The sequence below is a fragment of the Pezoporus occidentalis genome, unplaced genomic scaffold, assembly GCF_034315485.1.
Source record: "Pezoporus occidentalis ecotype Australia unplaced genomic scaffold, CSIRO_AGI_Poc_V1 ctg2, whole genome shotgun sequence".
Lineage (NCBI taxonomy): Eukaryota > Metazoa > Chordata > Aves > Psittaciformes > Psittacidae > Pezoporus > Pezoporus occidentalis.
Genome location: NW_026913855.1, coordinates 16,131,355 through 16,155,356, shown reverse-complemented (window position 1 = coordinate 16,155,356; position 24,002 = coordinate 16,131,355). Strand labels below are relative to the sequence as shown.

The following is a 24,002-nucleotide window of genomic DNA, read 5'->3' as shown; positions in this document are numbered from 1 at the left end:
GGCTGGAAGGGACCTTAAAGATCATCTAGTTCTAACACCCCCCTTTCCACAGGTTGCTCAGAGCCCCATCCAACCTGGCCTTGAACTTTCAAGGATGGGGCAGCCACGGCTTCTATGGGCAGGCAACCTGTTCCAGTGACTCACCATCCTCACAGTAGAGAATTTCTTCCTAATATCTAATCTAAATCTCCCCTCTTTCAGTTTAAAGCCATTCCCCCTCGTCCTGCCACTACATGCCCTTGTAAAAAGTTCCTCTCCAGCTTTCCTGTAGGGCCCCTTTAGGTGCTGGAAAGCTGTTATAAGGTGTCCCCTGAGCTTTCTCTTCTCCAGGCTGAACAAGGCCAGCTCTCTCAGCCTGTTTCCACAGGAGAGGTGCACCAGCCCTCTGATAATCTTTGTGATCCTCCTCTGAACTCACTGCAAAAGGTGCACGTCCTTCTTGTGCTGGGGGCCCCAGAGCTGGATGCAGTACTGAAGGTGGCATCTCACAAGAGTGGAGAAGAGGGGAATGATCACCTCTCTTAACCTGCTGGGCATGCTCCTTTGGATGCAGCCCAGGATATGGCTGGCTTTTCTGGCTGCAAGTGCACCCTACCAGCTCATGCTGACCTTCTTGTCATTGACTCATAGAAGTACAAAAGAGTTAGGGTTGGAAAGGACCTTAAGATCACCTAGTTCCAACGTTGGCTGTCAACCAACAACTCTCAAGCCTGTGAAGGCTTTTTGGATATCATCCTTTTGGATAGCATCCCTTCCCTCGAGCATGTCAACTACACTACACAGCTTGATGTCGTCAGCAAACTTGCTGAGGATGCATCTGATCCCACTGACCATGGTACCAACAAAGATGTTACACAACGCCAGTCCCTATACCAACCCCTGAGGAACACTATTCATCACCGGTCTCCACTTGTCTTGGTTACTGTTTCATAGAACAAAATCCTTTGTGAAATTTCTACAGCTTGTTACCGGCCCATTTATTTAGCTCTTAACTGTGCAAGCCCTGCTGAGGCAAAAGTCAGACTGAATTGACTAGGAGAATGACACAAACAACCGTTTAATTTCTACTTGGCACTGTGTCATGGTTTAAACCCTAGCCAGACAGCTTGTTCACTCACTCCCAGTGAGTGGTGCCAGGCTGAGAGCAATCGAGCCCCCCCCCCGGGGCTCTCCCCTTCCCCGCTCCCAGAGGAACAGGGAGGAGGATCAAAAGAGTGCAACTCCCTCGGGTTGAGACAAGAACAGTCCAGCAACCAATGTACAACACAAATCACCACCACTACCACCAACGATAAGAGAAAATAACGAGTCCCACCTGGAAGCCCATGTCCTTCTGGGTAACTCCCAGTTACCCCCCACCCCGGGCATGACGTGCTGTGGTATGGAATACCTCCCTGGCTATTTTGGCAGGCGCCCCGTTTCTGCTTCCTCCCGGCTTCCCCTCCTCCCTGGCAGAGCATGAGCCTCACAGAGTCCTTGGTCAGGGTAAACATCACTTAGCAACAACCGAAAACATCGGCATCACCAGCACCGTTCCCAGGCTGGAAGTCAAAACACAGCACTGCACCAGCTACCACGAAGGAGAAACGTGACTGCTACTGCTGAACCCAGGACACTCTGTTATTGAAAAAAAGTTGTGTTTTCTTAATTGTCACATTATTAAATCTTGGAAACAACTGTACTTTACAATACATGACTCCAACCAGGGAATATCATCAGTAAAAAACTATGATGGCATCTAGTAATTCATAAAAACTGCAGGATACTGTTCCATATCCAAAAAGATAGGCTTATTTTAATACACTGGGTTGTGCAGAAAGGAGCAGACAAGATCTCAAGGACAGTGTTTATGAGTACATGAATTGTGGCAGCCCCACTGGCAGGATATCAAGTCTGAAGGACTTACTGATCGAACATTATGTGAATGAAGTATTTGATACACTCACACAGACTTGGTATCATGTCTAAATGAGACATTACAGCCTCGGATGTGTCTCATATTCTCTGAGTATACCAGGTGGAACCTCTGGCTTATTACACCAGTGGTTCTGAAACAGCTTTAGATTCCCCTCACCATCAATAACAATCCTTAACCATTTCACATGGTAAGATTTTAACTTAGCTACGCATAAAATGCAACCAGAGCACTATGCATTACAATGTCTTTAAAGACTACAAGACATCTTGCAGTGACACCTTAATAACAACATCATTAAGCACTAGATCTAAATGGAACAAAAATGGACCTCCACAGTAAATGCCCACTATCTTTTCCTAGAACTCCGCAGTGAATCTTGCTATTGGTTATACCTGTGCAAAGCCACCGAGCTGAGTTCCACTGACTTACTGATGCTGCATGAATGTAACTGAGCACAGAATACAATTTACAAGATTGCTACCTCAGTTTTGGGATCCTTACAGAACAGAGTTTTGAATCAGAGAAAAGAGAGAGCAGTGACTATGATGAATCTCAGAGAGTTTTATGTATGGACTGGACAGAGGGAATATTTAGGAAAACCAGCTTCTGAATTGGCACTCTAGGGAACACATCAGAAAGCACATACATGGGGAGAAGGTTTGAATGTAATAAAGCCAAGTTTGAGTTGATACACAACGTGAATTTGGAGAGAGTTTCAAAGATGCAGAATTACATGATTTAGGAAGACAGGCAAGAAAGATACAAGATGTTTAGATAAGGGGAAGGGAAGCAATGGAAATGCCAAGTCAGCTAGGAAAGAGTAGATTACGTATTACAAGTTACAGAATCAAAGTAACAGAGTATTAAGGCATAGGCAGAGGTGACAGGTGAGGAAAAATTTGTGTTTTATACCAGAATAGATGATAGGAAAATTTGGTACTAATCTGAATATGAAAAGAAATGGAGAAATCAGACATGACTTCTGGTGCTCACCACACTGATGAGAATGAACATGGTAAACAGTAACAGAATTATAAAGCAGGAGAGGATGTAGATAGAAAATGTGGAATTCATTTTGATACTGGAAATACAAGTAAAATAGCTACAGTGAAATTTTAGAGAACCACCCAGAGCAGAATTCAGGAGCAAACTGCTTTATTTTGCTCTGTAACCAAATTCTCTCACTACCAAGAGCAATCAGAAGTGTTAGTAGCTACTAAAAAAAAAAACAAACCTCAAACAAACAAACAAAACACACCAGAAAACAAACAAACAAACAAAAAAAAAACCATAACCCCCCAAACCATCTAAACAGTAAAAAACAAACAAAAAGAAACACTACAGGAAAGACTGGGGAGGGAAAAGAGGGATGCAGGGAAGAGATGCATTCACAATATTTACTTCCCGAGTTGTCAGACCACAAACATGACAAATGACTTTGTCTTTTAACAGGAAATTCTATTAAAGGCTGAACAAGGTGTGGATGATGGGGTTCTAGCAGACCCTTTAGTATTTTTGGAGAATCAGTACTTTCTCAGACAACAAGCAAACCAAGAAGCACAACTCCTGGTCTGTGATGGAGCTGACAGACATGCATGATTTAGAGCAACATGGTTCCATTCTGTATGTACAGCAATGTTAAGAGTACATAGGAATGAGAGAGATTATCTGTGGGTCCAGCCTCATACAATCAGCTCAGCACAGTGAAGAACATGACAAGATGAGGTCTGCAAACTGGGGAGTTCAGTATGGGCACTGTATTTTTTTTTAAGTGGACACAATGATCCTCATTGTTTGTGTTTGATCTTGTCTCAGACAACAACTGAGATGACAATTCAATCTCAGCTCTCTGAATTTCAGAAGTTTACAGCCTTCTGATCAAAAGGATCCACTGAATGGAACTTTTTCAAGTACAAGATTATTTAACAGACAGTCTAAATCACCGCTCTTGCGAATATGAAACTAACTTTTATGCTCTGAAAATGCCTGGGGGAGAGTGGGGGCTTGCGTGGTGGCTTGCTGTTTTGGTTTGTTCTTTTTTGTTTGTTTGTTTGTTTTTTTGGTTTGGTTTGGTTGGTTGGTTTGGTTGGTTTTTGTTTTCCCTTGTATTTGGGTGACTAAAATCCATTTTTAAAAAAAATATAACAAAACAAAAAAAAAAAAACTTTAATCCTTACCTGTGAGGACATGGGTAGTTGGAAGAAATGCAGACAAAAATGTAAGATTTAAGTAAGGACCATAAAACTATACTAATCTTACCTCCTGTGCAGTGGAGATCATGGAACATAATCCACTAATTCCTGCATTCAAGTGGCAAAATCACAGAGTAATTTGGATTGGAAGGAACCTCTGGAGGTCATTTGCTTCAAACTTTATTTCCTGAAAAGTCTAGAAAACAATATTGCAACACTGAGTACCAATAGTTTAGTACAGCTCAATGAGCAAGAGTGCTGGTATCACTCTAACCTATGTACTCACAAGCACCACGGCATATGTAGCCAAATAGTCTATCTAGCATTCATACTGGAGATACATTCCTTTCAATGACAGGGTGGACAACGAATGCCGGCTATCCAGTCCTTATCCTAACTTCTCATTTCTTTTTAGGTTGGCAACCACATGCTGCTGCTAGATGTGACTTTCTGTTGCCTTTAGACACCAACAGCAAAAAATCTCTTCTTGTCCCACCTCTGTGAGTCATCAGGATTTACCGACTTCTCTCCTTAGGTGGGTTCCCTGAGAAGCCGTGGTGTAAATGTGTGCGGTTATCTTAATGACCTGCTAACCTCAGTGCCATCAACAGCCATTCTCGCATTCCAGCAATCCTTCTCCCATTGTTACTTTGGTGCTTCCAGACCAACACAACCCTATTCACACCAATCAAGGTTCCCACTGCTATTCTCAACAGAACTAGAGACAGGTCTGGAGTTACAGCTGCCCAGAGCCTTGTCCATTTTAGTTTTGGATATACCCAGTGATGATGGGAGGTCTACAACCCCTCTGGATAATATTTTTTTATGATTCTGATTTTCAAAAGCAGGTCTAACATACAGTGCATTTTCCAGGAAGAGTTACGGAGGAGGTAGTGTGTTGCCTCAAACATTATGCTTCCATGCTTCTAAATCCATTACTATATATTAGGGAAAATACAGAAATATGTGATACTTCAGGATAAGAGCTGAAATTGTAGTTTTCACATTGAGAATGAGCACTACTATCTCCTCATAAAAAAGACCACATCAGAAAGAATACTGTTGCTAGTGACTGTTGCTCAACTGGAATAAACACCACATTTCTGCAAATGCAGAAGAAAAGCCGCTCAATACATTTATTTGAATAATCTGGACAAAATAATGTTTTCATCTACAAGTATCAAATATGTACAATAATATTTAGCTAGATAATCTTGTCTGACATTTCAAGAAAAATATTCAGTCATAGCTGTGCCCTGCAGTCAGTACTCTAAAGCGATACTGATGGGGGGAGAAAGAGCAACACACATATACCAACACAGACATTCCCTGCCTGTAAGCCCACTTTGGGCAGAGGACACAAGATGTCTCTATTTAAATGATGATTCGAGACTGAAGAAAAGAAAGATTTAACAGAATTATCAGGGAGTCACTTAAATAAAAGAGAAGCTTTGTTTAAACAATTTAAAGCTGAGACAAAGTGCCATTATCACAATGCCTCATAATTGTTATGTTTGCTCTTTCCAGCCGGTCACAATGATGAACAATAATGATGGCACAATGCGAGATATTCAGCATTTAGCTAATTCACTCAGTCTAGGCAGGGGATCAAAGATGTCTCTATACTCTTCTATTCATTAACAATGGCCCTTTCCGGTTCCAAATGTAACTAAGAGAAACCCTAAAGCTTCTGTGGCCTGTGCATATCTTGCCTGTCCTGTCTGAGAACATTAATAGCAGCTGCAGGAATGCAACTTCCACATTCAACCTCAGTCTTTCCAGGGCAGCTGGCACTGTGGGGAAGCAGAGCAGAGGTCTACTGCTTTAGTTACCTTCCTCTCAGACCTCCAGCAGACCAAAACCCATCTTTGCTGTGGCAGTGACTTTCTTTGCTTATGTGAATTAAAAATTTTGGGGGTGGGGATCTTCATGGACATCTGGAGCTGTACACAGGAAGTGAGCTTTGTCAGTGTCCTCACTGGAACCCATGGGTTTAATGAAACAGACCACCAATTTTTGCCTATTTCCTATCAACACAGTCCCTTGTGGTTTCCCCATCGTAGATTTGCTCATCAGTAAATGTATGATGCTTGCTGTTTGCTGCCTGGCACACTGCATTTCTTTCTGCAGATGGCTGAATAACCATTCATATCTCTGACTAGAGTCTTTCTTTTGCTAGAGATATGCAACTGGATTTCTGGAGGGCAGCTGCTCAGTGTTTGTGTGCCAGTCTGAGCGGCCTAGTATGTCATGGCAGACACATGATGTCATTTCTGGAGCAGGCTTCACAGGAGTTGTGCCACTGCTCAATCCCATGAATGCTGATGAAACTGCTTTCCCAAGATTTGTTTCTTCTTTCAGAATAATATGATCTTGCAATATATGGCTTCAGTTTGATTTTTTTCTACAAGTCTTTCAGACTCTGCTGATTATCTGTGTGTTCCACACTCAGTGTATTCTCTAGAAAATTTGATCTAAAGATTGCAGCGTATTTTACACTACGCAAAGTTAGGGACTTTACAGGCATACTGCCAGGATAGAAATTCATTCTTATCCGCATGCCAGTCCAGAAATCCCACTCCTAATTCATGTTTCTTCCCCTAAGACCCATATCTTCTTTCCTACCACAGAAAAACAAATAAGAAGCCGCACAAATCCCAGCAAACCATTCCAATCCATTTAGACTCAAAACGGATGTCAAATGATATTAATCTCCTTCTCTGGAATTTTCTGACATACCCTACCTGCTGCACTTCCGTCTGTTTAGATCCTAAATTCTGCACAGCAAAGGCTGTATTGCATCTTTTTCATCAAAGATACTGCTAATGTTCAAATAACAAATAATGAATCTAATCCATCACCTACGTGCCTTATTGTAACACACACATACACACTTGAATTTCAATTTTATGCATATAGAAACATCAAAGCAAATGTTGACTGAAGCTGCCCCTTGTCAATACTCCAAACGTCCCAAGACAAATGCAATTCTTCAAACCTCATCAAATGAGCTCTGGGCCAGAAGTAATAGGGTGAATTTTAACCTTACCTTCCAATACAGTCATGCGCTGATCACTGTATTGTTTGTTGTTGTTTCCCAGGAGTTATTATTTGTCATAGCATTATTTCATCCTTCTTTTTGCTCTTCACCAGTGCTTTAGCTAACACGGCTAGTGTGTGAGCAGCAAAATAAATCATCTAGGATACTGCTTTGAAATACCTTTTAAAAAACTATCTGTGTTTCAGCGTGGTTGGGTTTTCTGTACTCGCATAGACAAGACCATAAGCAAAAAAAAAAAGGTGTTAAAAACCTAAGCATAACAACACAACACTGCTACTGAAAGAGGTTCAGAGTGAAGCAGTAAAAAGGAAGATGCATCAAATATGCAGCAGGATTGTTTGTTACTATTTTACAGTTAGTGGATAGATACTTCTTTTTTTTGACATGCATAGAATTATGTCCACAGCTGCTCTTTATTAATCATGTTGTGTGAATTTGTTTCTTTTCCTTGAGCAACAGACAAAGAAAAGGTGACAGGGATGAACTTGCTTGTACAGTAATTTACAGCAGTGTAAGTAGGCAATTTCCATACATGTATCTGTGATGTCAACTTACACCCTTAGTTTACTTGGCAAATATAAACATACATGTGTGTATATTTGCATAATTTAAAATATGATAGCTCTCTTGAGAGGGTAGCAAATATAAATGTGTGCACGTGTGTTCGTGCATGGACTAGAACTACAGCTGTTACCCTCTCCAGAGACCTACAGAATTTCAAATACACACAATGTAGGAGCTATCTATATACATGACAAAGAGTGAGTCAAGCATCATATTGATGTTATTAAAACTGAAAACAAATGACAAGACTGGCACAACTAACATTTTTTATGAATAATTTTACCGAAACAGAAAAATAGGTGGAAGACTTAATTTTTAATAGGGAACTTAGTTCAGAAGGCTGTTCAACTTATTCATAGCCATATCTGAATAACAAAACTGCATCAAAAAGAACTCCAGCAAGTTTATTTCTATATTTTATTGTGACATGCTTTCCTCTTCCCTGTCCCGAAGTCAATGAGAAGTCATATTTTAATAAGACTATGTCAGCATGTCTTACTGAAGCCTTACATTTACACTGATGGACACATGGAAAATTATCCTCAGTCCCTAAAAACCACACAAGCATGATGCAGATGTTTTGAACATGTTACATTAAGTTCATAAAAAGAGGCTTCATAATGCAAATGTTGCCAGACCCACCAGCACAGCACACTGCTGTAGGACAACCTATCTTGGGAGGTATAGCAGGCAAAGGCAGGGAGACATCATTGCACTCAATGTTTCTCCATTCTAGGGGTTTAAATGCTTTCTTAACTTGCCTGAAAGGTGGCATAGACAGGCAAGATAGCCATGTAAGGGAGTTTGTTTCATTTATTCTTAAGAGACCTATTATGTAATATTTACTAGAAATATACTTCATGTAGGATTTTTGTGGGATCCATAACCATGCAATATTATTACTTCATACTTAAATCACCTGCACACCAGTAATTTTCAGCTCTGCCTCACTCCAAGTCTTGTAAGAGCTGTTTTCTCTGTCTCCCCACCCAAGAAAGCATTCTCCTTCAGATCCCTACTTGAGCATATACAAGTATGCACATGCTTAAGTTCAACTAAAAGTAGATATATGCTTAAGTGTGATCCTATTGTCTTCAGAGATACCTATTCTAGGATATGATTTGGCAAAATACAACATGTAAAACAGAGATATGATGCTTGAGAAAACATTTTGGTGAGCTTCCAGGGACTTACCTACTAGCTGCCAGGCTGGCTTACAGCTCTGGGCTCAATCTATTCATGCATCTATCCATCCATCCATCCATCCATGACCAAAGCGTCTGACTACTAACAAAACCAGATGATTCATCGTTGGTAGGTTCTCTGTTCAATTTGTCCTGTGGGAGACATGGTATTTTAAGGTATTAATATTTCAGGCTAAGAGAAACTTATGGTATAAAGGACAGGTTTTACATTGCTCCTAGTTTTTAAAAGACAGAGAGGGACAGAAATGAATTTTTTCATTGTTAGATGATCTTTAAATGAGTAGGCATCCAAGCCTGCCTTCTGAAGTGTAAAATACCACCTAATGGCCAGTGAGGAATAACATGAGCTATACTGCTAGAAGGTGCTCTCCCTTTTAGACAGATCTTTTGGTCTTTTTTGATAGAACTGACTAGTAACATTGTATTTCATTTTCATTTACTTAACAAGCCCTATTCAAGGTGTCAACCTTAAACTTAATAGCACAAACATCAAGGATTTATCTCAGAGACCTACAGGGAGGATAAGACAACTCCAGGTCTGCCATGGAGATGGCATAGAAGAAAGGAGACATACATTAGAATATTGAAAAATGCAGAGTGCTTCCACTTAAGAACCTTGCTCCAGTGATACAAACAAAATGAAGAATTAACAAAAGAAAACAGCATTTCTCTTTAACAATAAAGTGCTTTCTAGTTGCATTATTATTGCATCAGATTGCTATAGAGAAAGGTATGACTATTCACATAAACTGAGTACGTCACACTTTGAATGAAGCACGTAGTCATAAAATGTACACACATTTCTCCAATAATGACTGCCAAAAGGGATCATCAACTAGACATGTTTTAAAGGGGGAGCTGAGCACTAGGCTAATAAGTGTTTTTACTAGTGGACTTAAGGGAAATATAAAATAACCTCTGATAAATTATATGAATTGCACAAAAATATGGCAGAAAAGTAAATAATTAAGAGGACAGAATTATTTGGCAAAACAGGCTCATTGAAACAAAATGTACCTGAATACAACCTGATACACAGCCTGGAAATAACAAACCAGCCCTTGAGAATAGGGAACTGTCTAGTGCAAAACAAATAATCTGAAAGGATACAGAATAATGGAATAGAATAGTTTGGGTTTGAAGGGACCTTTAAAGGTCATCTAGTCCAACACCCCCAGCAACAAGCAGGGACATACAGAAATCACAGAGGACAAATCACTGCATATGAGATCTTAGCAACATGGACTTAGCAACATGGGATGAGTGAGGAGGGAAACATAGCTATTTTTTAGCTCCAGATACCAGTACCATTTATGCTTTGGTAAGAGTAAATCAAAGATATTTTGCATAGTTCTGATAGTCACATTCTATAAAGGATCTTGAGAGATTGGACAGTTTCTCCAAAACCAGTGAGATTGTCACTAAAAAAATTATTCAGGAGCTGAATAAAACTCCTTCAAGTGAAGGCTTTAAAGAGCTCAATCTGTTTAGTTTATCAGAGAATAAGAGGCAACTTGATTATGGGAGTAAAGCATCAGGTACAAAAGCACTCTTTGATTTACTGGACGCAGTAAAATGTCTGTAATATACTGAAAGCAAAGCCAAGTACTACAGCATTACAAAACATCAGCTTTCCACTGAATATATGTATTACAATACAGTTTTAGTCATACAATTGCACATAATTTTCTTCCACAGGAAGCTTCATTGAGTGTGCGGGATAGTTTGCGATTATAGTGAATGGTTTGGTTTATTCTCATTGTTTAATTTGTGACCCCACAACCCACACATTGTACCTAGCACCAAACACAGCACTGTTTCTTTCTTTGACTTTCATTTGGCTGGCACTTTAACAGCATATGACTGTAATTCAGTGAACTGAAAAGGTACAGGAAAATAAAAGCCCTCATTACACGTTATACAACACTCCACCTGGACAACGGGTGATTCAAATACTACACAAAATTTCTGCTTAAGGTGTTACTACAAAATTCTAGTTAAATAAGCCGAATATTTTCAATAGCGGTAGAAGCCCTAGTAAGCCTTCTCAAGCTTTTTTGAGAGTTACTTACTTGTAGGAATTGTTTAAACAGTGAAAGGCCAGTATCAGCTTGAGGTTTGTTTGCACCACAGAATACTACCGTGGAGACACTCCACATCCCCCATCATGTATGAGGAGACAAATGACTTCTGCAGGTTCTTTGTAAACACCCGCAGGGCAGCTCCTCAGGGGTCAAGACATACCTTCACGTAAAGCTATTCCACAGTAGAAGCTTCAAGGTCAGATGCTTTTTCAAGCAGACTCTGATCAGGTCACTGATTGTGAGTCACCAAGAGGAGAATATTTCCTTTCTGTTCACAGGAGCACATCTCCTGCCTGGGATTTACAGACTGGCTATCCATCTATCATCTGAAACAGGAGTTTTCCTTCTTTCCCATGAACTGTCTGCCAAGATGAGCTCCCCTGCCTGGAACACCAGCTGCCCTCAAACAATTATTGAAAGGTTGGGTTTCCTGACCAATATCTTTTGCCGCAGATATTGACAATAAAGCCTTGAAGGCTTACAAAAAAATGCAGCCCCTAAGGGGGCCATCCACTGGGAGCACACAGCCTAATATCTACAGATTTTCCTGTCTGGGTCTCCTCCACCAGTCTGTCCCAGTCCCATCTCAACCTGACTCCTCATGCCAGTCCCAGGTAACTCTCATGGGCTACAGATTAAACCACACCTTGTTCCTCACTGCAGGCCCATAACCTTCAGGTTCTTTCAGGTTTCCATACGGCTGCTCTCAAACCCAGATTATCACACTCCTTTCTTTCTGCCAGGCTGCCATTTCTCCCAGTAACTTGGACAGTTCTTGAGGCAGGAAAGCAGAAAGATAAGACAGTCCATCCCCAGCCATTCCCCAATTTCTGAACACTGCAGCACCATCATTAGTAATCTTTATAGATGATGCTTCCAAAGGCAATACATATCTACAAAATGCTTGTGAACCCCAGTCTATCATAGAATAACTTTGTTACACTTAGGCTAGATTTCCTGGGAATGGCAACAGATAACAGGTAAAGCCTTAATAAATATCAAGTCTCTGCTCAATACTGTGGAGATACTGGAGCATCTCAGGTTTTCACACTACCTGGACTATACTTAAATTGCTGTTGTGTAATCTAAGCTTTTACAGAATGTTTGTGTAGATCTTGTCTAGACAGCTAATAAAAGACTTCTGACTGGAGAGTTACCACAGACTTCCGCCCATTTGGAAATCTACTGAAGTTAAGCCTGCACATGAACATCCTCTCATTGCAAAATAACTCAGCTGTAAGCTACCATCAGATCTGAAAAACTGGACTCATCTGTCAATAGTGAAAAAGATATAACAGGAAAAGGAAAGGTATGTTTACTTACGGCACTTATTATGACTAAAATGCTTCACTACATCATGTCTGCAGGAAAACCAAGCTGAATGAAACCACAGAAGATTGGGTTTAAACAACTGTAGAGCTGTAATAGGTTAAAAGCTGCGTATCTTGTACTCCTTTATGTATCTTTGCATATGAATTTGAAACCTAAGGTATGTTTTCAGGAGGCCTGAGCTCTTTGCAGTTTACCACAGCACTCACACTTGCAAATGTTTTCTTTACACTAGAAAGTCACAGTTATCATATGTTACACTACTCTAAGGTACACATCTACCAATACTGTTATTGTCAGAACAGTAGTTTATATTGGATAGGAAGCGCTTCAGCACACAACATGTGCAAAGGCCACAGGAGAATTTCCCAACCTTTGCTCTCTGAGGATCCCTAATAGTCCTTAGCAACATTGCTGGAAGGACTGAAACCAGTCTCTAGACAGCAGGTGGTAAGTGTCACTGGCTTCAGCAGGTGCACACACATCTCCAGAAAAACGTTTAACAGAGTCATCAAACCTAGTATATAGACGAACACGTTAAACTCGGACTGATTAAAGCAAGAGGAAAACTGGCAAGCAGACTCCTGCAGTGGCCTTATGTCACTGTACAGAGTGCACAGCTATAGAGGACACTTTCATGACAATTTAAGAACAGGCTTCCTGTAAACCTAGTCTGGACTGAGGAGCATCAGAAAGGTGTGAAATGACACTCTGAGAGGCTGTGATCTAAGTGCTAGAACTGTTCAGACCATTAGAAGCTCTTACACATGTCAGAGCCTATTACAGGACATATTATCTATAGTAGGCTATTGGGTTCTTTCCTGGTACTGCCCCAACTAACTAATACATTGTTTTTATCCCTAATAAACTTCATCAAGTGGAGTCTGCAATTGTTCCACATGGAACAACTTCAAGACTGAAATACCACATGGAAGCGTTAAACGTAAATATGTTGCGTATCCCTTCAGCTTTCAGGGCAAGATTATATTGAGTTCTGATGTTTCTCATTCCCTGCCACACAGCTAAGGGAATAGAACTCCCCAGGTCTTTATTATATACAGCTGACCTTTTATTTCCTACTAGGTGCATTCAATTTCAGATAGCCCAGAGTATGGTCTTGAAATGTGATTTTCCATCATGCTAAACTAATCTGAGGTCCCCATTTTTACACATTTAATAAACTCAAGAGCTTGCTATTCAGTGTTGCATGAAAAACAGAGGTCATTCAGAAGGTTATAACTTTTTCAACAAAACAACTGTTGTGGCGCTTCTGAAAGAAGCAAAGGACAAACACTTATAAACACTGAGCAAACCACTACAATCAATATACATAAGAAATTCCACTTCTGTTTGTCTGTTTATTTGTGATTTTATTTTTAACAAACTATATCTTAATTCCATTGTATCTATTGCTGATATTACTCATTTAACTTTTATATTCAGAATTGTTTAACCCTTATTTAAAACTTAATTTCAGTTAAACATCTTTTGCAAGAGAAGCCTGTCTACAGTTTATATGCTACTTGTATTCATGATTGCTAAAGAGAGCTGCATCTTCTCTTTCCACACTATAAAATATTTTCACAGCGTTTACTTAGATGGTAACAGTAGCTCCACTTTTCATTTAACAGTCACTATTTTTATATACTTCTCAAACTTCTTGCAGTCAATATTTAGCCTTTGGGTTCCAATATGCTGGTATTACATTATGTATAGTGTTTTGAATATCAAATCTGATATATACAGTACATACTACTTAAAATTTTGATTCTTGTCCGCCCACTCAGTAACTATGATAGCCACACTCTCCTCATCTCACATCCTATTTCCCTGTTTTCTCTTGTTCATATCCAAGAAGATTCTCATCTACAGCATCCTGCTGGCTGCATACATGCCACAGTACAACTTTGCCTTGGCCCATCGACTAATTTATTTCCTAAATCATTCAGCAATGAACCTTAATGGCTGCTCCTTAGGACCTCATCATGCAAGGTCAGCAGTTCTGTTATCACTGGGAAGTTGCTCTGAATTTTAAACTTCTGTTGAAATGCATGGTTATTTGTAGTCACTACGATTCAAATGTTATTCATATAGTCACTACAAACATCGGTCAGGCAACTCATTCCCGCTAATGACCTTCTCATCGACCCTCTGACACGAGAATTTCAGGGGCTAAAGGTGGTTTATTCTTAACTAACCTTGGTTGCCCGAGATAAGCACGCCTTTATCACCTCTACAATTTTACCGTGGCTCCGTCTTCGAATGAGCTAAGCTGGCTTTGAAAGCTACAGACTCATTTTGTGTAAAACCTTTTGGTACGCTTACTCCTAAAAAGAAGCAGTAATTTCTTCAATACCAATCAATCCTTTTGATTTTTTTTTCTTAAACTAAGCAGCGCATTTTAAAGCTATCACCCTATTCAACGTTACTTTATAAAACTAAACAAATCAAACTTTGTAACCCCCAAATTTCCAAGGGGGCAAAGCCAACACCACCACCACCACCACTATTATCGAGGGTGATCTTAACCGCGGAAGGGAATCGATGCCCTCGGCCAAGAGGCAAAGCCAAGCCCACCGGTTGCAGCCCAGGGCGCGGAGCCCGCCCGTGTCGTTCCCCCCCCCCTCCCAGCGCTGCATTCACGCCGGCGCGGGACGGTGGAGGCGACCCGCCGGGCCCACCCCGCCAAGCCGCGGCGATCCGGGCGCTGAACTGCCGCTGCGCCCCCGGCCCTGCCCAGGCGGAGTCGGAGCGGGGCCGCCCGGCGTACCTGCGGCACTCCTCCCCGCTCCCCCCTATCAGGTGCCACGGGCGCGGACGCGTCCTTCTCCTCCTCTCAGACGACGCCCGCCGCCCAGCCTCTCCCGCAGCCGTCACCCCGCGGCAGGTCCCCGCGCCCCGCCGCCTGGCTTGGGGCACCGCGGCCACATGGCGATGGCCCGACCGCGCAGGGGGCGGGTGGCAGCCGCTGAAGAAAGAGCCCCTCGCTCCGTACCTGTCCGGGCGCCGCAAGCGAGCGGGGTGTCTTCGGGAGAGGGAGCCTCGTCCCCTTTCAGCTCCGGCGCGGCAGCGGGCGGGCGGCTTTGTTACTACTCGGAAGAGCCGCGGATCAGCGCCGTCGCTATAGAAACTGGCTGCGCCTCGAAGCGACACCGGCGAGTGGCGGGAGGGAGGCGGGCGCCGGGCGGAGGTGTGGGGTGATGATGGAGACGTTCATTCAGGAATATCCTGGACTCTTCCTCCGCCTGCAGCCAGCCCCCGGCACCGCCCAGCCCGGCCACAGGGGGTGGAAGGGCGCCCCGCCTCTCCCGACTCAATCTGCTTGTCTGGGCGAGGATGGAGCCCCTCTGCTTTGAGCAGCCTCCGCCCCATCACCGCCGCTTCCTCAAGGAGGCTTGTCCCCAGACCACGCCAGGCTATTTGCTTGCCCATTCCGAGAGCGGTCCCCAGGGTAGCAGGGGCTCAGGAAGCACCCACACCACAAAATGTAGGGGGTTGATCTAAACTCCCGTTCCTGCCCACTTACCTTTGCAGCCTGTTTGCCACAAAAAAAAACCAAACCATGGACCAAACTTTTTTAGGAGCAGCGTTTCAGTTTGTAAAAGTGATATAGTTCCACATCCCCTGGTGAGGTTCAGGGTCTTCCCTGCATTATCCTGAACCTGAAGGATGGCATGTTTTCCTACAGCAACAGCTTACAGCATGTCATGGATGTCATGCCATCTTCATATGCTTCTCCCTGCTTGGCATGACTGATAAAAGAAAGTCCTTTCTTTCTTTCCTCCTCATCTACTGAAGGCTCACTGGTATCAGTTTGTTGAATCTATTCTAATTTTTCTCCCTGAAACATTCTCTCAATAGTAGCAAAGTTGATAAAATATTCTACTAAGTGCAAGATGGATTTCTCCTTTTCTCTTTCCCTGGCTTATATTGATTAAATTGGCCTTCCAAGTTTGCCAAACAGTAGAAACCCAACATGCAAGGCCAACTCAGGGGCTGCAATTATCCAGCTCAGCTACTGCTAAGCTACAGGGGATGACTATTAAGTATCAGCACTGCAAGTCACTGTGAGCAGGTGAATCTGTGCCAAGAGCTGCTGGCACACTGCAGAAAATACTCTTTAGGAAGAGTTTGCCAAAGACAAGAAAGACACCCCCCTCTCAGGAGCTCTTCACAAAGCAATGTCTCTTACAGCAGAACTGCTGGCAGACTAACACAGCTGAATGACAATGATGGCACAAATGAGGAAGACAGAAGGTTGGGTATGAAAGACAGGGGGTCACCCTGTATCTATCTATTTAATTTGCATGCTAAATACTAATTCTACAGTTAAGAACAGATAAATCCAGTCAGAGCATAGCAGAGCTAAATTAATTTTGTTTGTTTTACCTTATAGCAAATTTGCTTGCTTTGAGGTGGAAGGAGTAACACTAGAGAAGTGAAGTATCTGCCATGTGCTGGATCGTATGGCATAGGAGAAATTCTTCTCTTTTTTCCTGTATATAAAAGAGTGTTTTCATCCTTTTAATCAAATGGAGTAACAATATTCATAATAAATATAGTGCTTTAAAAAGATGAAAGCTTGAAATCAATTCATATTCTAAAACCTTTTGGAAGAGTAAGGGTGCTTTTTAGTCTAAGTTGTATTTACAGAAGGGAGAATTTAAACACACTAATATCGCTAAAAGAAGTGGTCATTGTTTTGACAGCAAGAAACACGATGTTGCTATGATGCCTATTCTTTTTTCTTACAAAAGAATTTAATAGCACTTTCTCCTAGGTGGAAGCACAAGAAGGGCTAAAAAAATGCTAGGAAAGACTATCCAGTCTTCACTGATACAAAGCACCTGAGTACTACTTGTATTTTGTGTGTTCCTGGGGCTATTAATCTTCAATGCGGTTTTACACATGGACTTCTAATCATGTTTCCCTCTCTAGGCTAAAGGTAAAGAACAGCATTTTGAGTAGGTGCAATTGAGTCAATTGGGTGTTAAAAGACTCACAGGCAGGCACAATCAGACGCCTCTTAGTATTGTGCAGATATCTTCTAGATTACCCCTCCTGTCAAGGTTACAAGGGTATTTTACTGACAGAGATGAGCCATTTTTACAGATGCTTATCACCTGCATCTTTAGGAGAGAGCATTAGCCAGGTCACCGTTCCGGTGCTTGTGAAGTGTTTTACTGCTTTTTTCTTTTTCTTATTTTTTTTTTTTTTTTGTGGGGGTGGGTGGTGATGTTGTTGTTTGATTGTTTTTTTAATTCTGCTTGAAATGTATTCAATCTTAAAGAGCTTAATGTCATTTGGATCCTAACTTTTATGATGGTGTTTACAAAGTAGGGCACCAACTGCAAACATGCCAAGCTGACGTTCAGGCTGTTTGCAGTCACAGTATTGCTATAGTTATAAGTGAGTTGAATGAAACAAAAAAGATACTGAACTCTTGCCTTGTAGTAACAAAACAGTATTAAGTCAGCATCGCATTTTGGAACATTTTAACACTAAGCCGTCTTGCCTTTGTGTTTTGACATTTTGTTCCTGTTTCTCTCAATTCGGGTTAAGGATAATACTTTTTAAATCTACAACTGAAATGCCTTCTGGCAGCATTTTTAGGGAACATACACTTCTTTGGGGGAGTGTGACAAAAAAAAAAAAAAGAACATTTAAAAAACTGTGTGCTGATACAATCATTGCCAGCTTCTGACTCTGCAGTGACATGTGCATCTTTCTCAGCATAGAGGATTTTTTCCAGTAACTCAGTGTACTGAAGGGGTTCATTGTGGAACACTGAACGAGCATTAACATTCGTGTGGAGCAGGAGAACAGCTTTTGTAGGTGTCCCTTCTCTTTTACCCTTTGTCTTCACTTCAACAACCATTCATCCCACCAAACACTTACTCTGTTGGACTATTGTTCCCTGTAAGCAAAGCAAAGTATCCTTAGGACAGCACTGAAACATTAAATAAAGATTGCTTGAGCTGAAGGAATAAAACACATTCTTAGCACATCATGTTAAGACAAAAGAGGGGTATAAGCTGTGGTAAAATTGAAGTAACAATATTTAATACTAATATTAGTTATAATTACTAACATTATTATTAGGATTGTGGTGCAACCTAGAGGCTGCAGGGACCTTTTCCCCACAGAACAAAAATTTCTGCTCCCAAGAGTTTACCTTAAAATTAAATGTCTTTCCTGAGGGCCTGGAATGCTATTAGTTACACATTTGGGTGTTAGAAAATGCAGTGGGGCCTAATTTGATTGTGGGTTTTTAGATATAATACAAATTTTAAGTAACGTAATAATGGTAATAATTCTGTCAGGAGATGGCGCAAAACCATTTTTCTGTGTCTATAGGCTAGGGGTCCTTTTGTAAATTGGAGACCTCAGAACCTGAAAATGAATTTAAATGATAATTGAAGGAAGCAATAAAACATGAGTGTGCTAAAATAGGGGATGAACTCCTAGGTTCTGACACTGTAAAGGGAAACTGTGCTTTCCCCAGGGCTGTCTTTCAATTGTGTTTCTTCAGCCATATCCTCTTTTTTTTTTTTTTTCTTTTTTTCCCTTTGGCTGAAATGAGTACGTTAAACCTTTGCTTGAGATTTCTGGATGTCCTGCAGAGGCTAAGCTACAGCAGCACAAAAGGGACTGAAATGCCAGAGACACAGGCTTTCCTTCCCCAGCTCTGCCAGCTGCTACACGTACACACCTCTTGCTGGGTAGAGCCACCGCAGCAGTGGCAGTGGCTGGAAGTGTTTTTTTTTTCAGGGTGAGGGACACGAAAAGATTGTTGAAGGGAGAATGGCATGTGAGGGAGCACTGTCATTATCAGATCCATGGTATTTGGGGTACGTGCTTGGGTTCCCAGCCTTTCTATATACCTTTCTATATACCTTTCTATACCTTTTCTTTTGTTGTTTTTTACCACATTGAGGAGGTACTGGCATAAGAAAAACCAAGTATGTATAAATAAGTTCAGACTTGCAGCTGATCATTTAATAAAAAAAAATACTTACCGGAGGTTTATAAAGGCTCCTGTCCAAATTCATGATGGGAGGGTACTGTTGAGCATTCAAAGCTATCAGAAAGCAAACAGCAGTCTTGCAGTACCTAAAGGGTCTACAAAGAAGCTGGAGAGGGGCTTTTTACAAGGGCATATAGTGACAAGAAAATAGGAAATGGCTTTAAGCTGAAAGAAGGTAGATTTTGGTTAGGCATTAGGAAAAAAAATCTTCACTGTGAGGGCGGTGAGGCCCTGGCACAGGTTGCCCAGAGAAACTGTGGTTGCCCCATCCCTGGAAGTATTCAAGGCAGGTTGGATGGGGCTTGAAACAACCTGGTCTGGTTGAAAGTGTCCCTGCTGTGGCAGGGGGGCTGGAACCTTTAAGGCCCTTTCCAACCCAAACCATACTATGATTCTATGATTACCACTATCTGGTTGACTTTCAACATGACCATGCCTGCCCTTTACTATGTAGTTCCATGCTGAGATACCACAGCTACTAAGTGAAGTAGCCTGCTGAGAAACAGGCAACGTACAAGTTGAAGTGTGGTGCTATATGATTATAGACATGCTTGACTGTGCTTATACTCACTGTGTGGGGCAGTGTATATATGTCTTAAGTGTATATGCTTACAGGCCTCCTGTGACAACATGACATCTCAAGAAAACACATGAGTTAAAAGGGCATGTTAAAAATTTATTGCTCTGGAAAGGTATAAAATGATGTGGCAACACACAGAACACATACTGTTATATAATTTTGCTTACTGTAGAAGAGAAATAGTGAAGAGAAGCCTAACCTAAGTAGCTAAGTAAATACCATAGGGGCCAAAGGGATTAATGCTAGGGAAGCGTTAACTCTGAATGGTGTATTTTGTGTTATTCACACAACCTACTGGGATCTTAATTGAGTGTAACTGCTTAGAAAAAAGATCCTGGCATTACTGTGGAAAGTCCATCAGACAGCAGTGTTGAACAAAATACTAGTGGGAAAGGAAAAAATCAGACTGGAAATACCATAATTCCCACAGATCACTTATATGTTACACCTTGAATACTTCGTTCAGTTATGGGAACTTGACGGCAAAATAGATATAGCAGATACAGGGAGCATCTGGAGACAGGCAGATGATTAAAGGCTGAGAGAGAAAATTTTGTATCTGGAGAAACTGAAACAATTAGACCTATTTAGGGGTGGCATGAAAAAAGGACATGATACAGCTATATAAAAATAATGAATGGCACAAAGAAGATTCTGCATTTCTAGTCACTTCCCCCCCCCTCCCCAGTAATTTAAGAACAAGAGTTCATCCAGTGGAATTAAAAAGATACAAATTTAAAAGGGATGAAAGGAAATATCTATTAAAGTGAAAGCTTTCACTGTTACATGAGATAAAATTTAAAGAAAAGACTAGATTGTATAAAACACATTGTAAGGGGATAAAACCCATCATATTTCAATGCATAAGCCTGTCATTAAGCCAGAGGGACAGGGAAAGGAGCATTAACAGTAACTCCTTTTGGGCAAATAATTGAATTTCTTGAAACTTCTTCTGAAGCTGCTTTTGCTGGTGATTAGGGGGAGAAGATGTGACAACAGATGATACTGTTTTTCACCTGATATGCAGATTCATTTTCTCATCCAGGATGGACTAATGGCCCCCTGCCACGGTCATCCACTTGTGCCTGTATGAACATCCTGTCCAATTGCACAGCATTGGGTGCTTTTCTTTCCATAGATCACCTAGGACTATGTTGCTGGGAAATTGCAAATCCTTCTTTTTAAACCTCTTTGCAGATCTGGCCTTTAGGGACTCAGGTATCTAAAGACACACTCATGTAACCAGCATAGTTGCGTATTTGTGTGGTCTATGCTCTAGGTAGTCCTGTCAAGCACCATTTGATTCCAGTATGAAAATCTCTCTACTACGGGAGCTAGTAACCTGCTGTGTGGTTCATCCTTAAATCAATCGCAGGGTAGATTGAATATGCGACTGTTACTGTTTCTTCAAATAGATGCAAACTTACTAGATGAAAACCAACAGAAGCTAGCTACTTTGGAGACAGAACATTCCATTATTTCAATATTTTACAATTCCAAGTCAATGAGCCACTTCTGAAATTTCCACCTCAAGCCTTGCAGTCACTTGTTGTACAAAACTCCAAAACTTTACCGGAGACAGGAGATTTTATTTTTTTATTTTTTTATTTCATAATCAACTAGATTCACCCGTTTTAGCTGCACCTTTTTCATATAGTGGGAGTTCAGTACAAGAACATAGTAAGTGTGCCTGGCAAAAAAAAAGTAGGGACTTCATATATCTTGGAAAAGATAATAATGTGACAAGATCACATACAGTCCAAGATGTTCACCCATCTGAAAACTACTTACATCTCACACAGCCATTATGTACATATAAACTTGAATCATGCTTTAATTTGATGGTGACTTATGATGCCAGTACTGCAGAGCACTGCTACATCTATTACCTACTTACTCTCCTATAAGCTACGTCACCCAAACAAGTCTTCAGGCTGAAGCTATCAGTTCAGTACATCAGTTTTCCCATGCTATTTGTGTGTTTAACCAGACTGAGATTGTTCAAGAGGATTGACCAACCTGTACTACTAACAGATTCAAAATATGCTCATCTTTTCTTGCCTTACATAAAAAAACCAATTACTGTCTCACAGCTGGAGTTTGTGCAGCAATTTGATGGCAGCAATATCTGTTTCCCTTTGCATTTCCCATCCACATCATGAAACACAATGGCACAGCTAAAGCAACTGCAGAAAACAATTGCATTTTAGTAGTCATTTGCCATCAGCACTACATATACAATGTTTTGTTGTTTGGTTGGGGGTTTTTAAGCCGGGATGGATTTCCATAAAGATGTTGATGAACCATTAAACCTCCCACCTGTGCCCAAAACAACAGAAGGAAGAAAATATCAATCTAATCTAATGGGAGCTCAACTTTCCCTGGGATGTGATTCTGTGTCTACTAGTGGTATGAAACTGGTAGAATTCATGTTATGTGCTAGTGTCTTAGTTTTCTTGAGCTATATTAGTTCCCAGAGGAAGTATGCATTCTGTGTGATAGAAATGAGCTGGTTGGATGTTGTTAATTACAGTGTGAAACAGTATCAGAAGCCCTAATGCTTATAGCCTTTCTAATCAGAGTTTGCTGCTTCTTTGCATTTAAAAATAATAAACTAAGAAAACCAAAACCTGCAGCTTTTAGGTCTAAAAAGCTAAACCTGAGAAGCCAAAGAAAGACACTATAGCTTTTCCTGTCATCTTCCTCTTTACTTTGAATTTATTCTTTTAATGTTCGTTGCTTAACTGCACATAAAGAAATTAACAATGCATATAGTAAGAAGGCCACCACAGGCAGAATAATGTTGAGTAAATGTTTCTGCATCACTAAGATCTATAAGCCCCAATAGCAATTTAAATATCTGAATCAATGATTTGTCATTAATTAATGATTACTGTCCTAAAACCAGTTTTGCATATAATAAATTTAAGATACGTTAAATGTTGCTTGCCTTGTGGGGAAAAAAAAATCCTTAAATTGTGTTTAGAAACAGAAAAGGTAATTTGGAGAACCAAAATGAAAAGTGAACACAGAACAGAATTCTTGAAGAGGCAGTAACTCTGGGATTTGAAATGAAGGACAATGGAAGATTTTCAGAAAGGTAGGCTTTGGTTAGGGAAACAGCTTTAATTCTTACTGCCTGTAGTCACGTTGATTTTGCCCACATCAATACTGGGTAAGACCATGGTGACTTGCTAGCATATGACCTACCCTGCTGTATCTGGAAACCCACTGGGTTCTCAGCAAGCAGCATGTTCCACACATTTGTAGTAAGGACAGCTAGCATTTGAAATGCACGTGCTAAACTCCTGTGGATCAAAGAGCTAGCTGATGGCAGAAAAACGTTAGTCTCAACACATTACTCATTTTGGCCTTATAATCCTGTTGTGTTCAAAATGTTGACACCTTGAAAGAGAAAGGAAATAAGATAAAGGAGTAAGGAAAGGAAGAGGGACAAAAATTACATGGGGCACACAAAGCTTCTAGCATGGGGCAAATGTGGATTTCTAGTAAGAAGTCCCACAGTGCAACACAGATTTTGCATGAAGAGAAAGAGAAAACCACATTTTAAACAACATGTGAAAGGATCAACAAAAGCATTGCTGTGAAGAAGGCAGAAAGGGAACAGAACCAGGTAGCCTGATGGGAGAAGCCCAACTGGGTGAAAAAACAATGCAGAGACTATTAGTACAGGCTAAGCTTTCGGGGAAAATATGCGGAATGCGGTATTAAAATGCCACCTCTAAGGAGTGTGAGGTGAACTTTCTCTGGCATGAGAATGAGAAGAATGGGGCACCTTGTATGGGAAGCAGAAATAAAATTATGAGCATGCAGGACATATGAGAGAAATGAGGGCTACTAGCATCTGAAAGCAGAGGTGTTGAGACAAACAGATGTGAGAAACCTTGTCTACCTCAGATGCCACAAGGTGAATGACTCCTGAAAACAGCCACAGTGGTTGTAATGAAAGTGTCACTTTTTGAATTGGAGGGTTACTGCAGATAGCACAGGATGGATGTTATGATGGCTATAGATGACTGTA

The 24,002-nt window shown here is 41.0% G+C and overlaps 1 protein-coding gene across 5 annotated transcripts in view; it reads right to left on the bottom strand.

Moving 5' to 3' along the window:
- RNF182 (ring finger protein 182) overlaps nt 1-15,665 on the bottom strand; it is a 32,387-nt gene extending 16,722 nt beyond the window's left edge. For 3 of the 5 annotated variants that reach the window (XM_062618008.1, XM_062618009.1, XM_062618011.1), the window contains exons 1-3: nt 15,124-15,665; nt 8,930-9,072; nt 4,178-4,306 (exon numbers count right to left, since the gene is read on the bottom strand). The gene's annotated coding sequence lies outside the window, so the exon portion shown is untranslated. The remainder of the gene's footprint in view (nt 1-4,177; nt 4,307-8,929; nt 9,073-15,123) is intronic. The other 2 variants (XM_062618010.1, XM_062618013.1) reach the window with 1 other exon arrangement.
- Nucleotides 15,666-24,002: the final 8,337 nt, after the last annotated feature.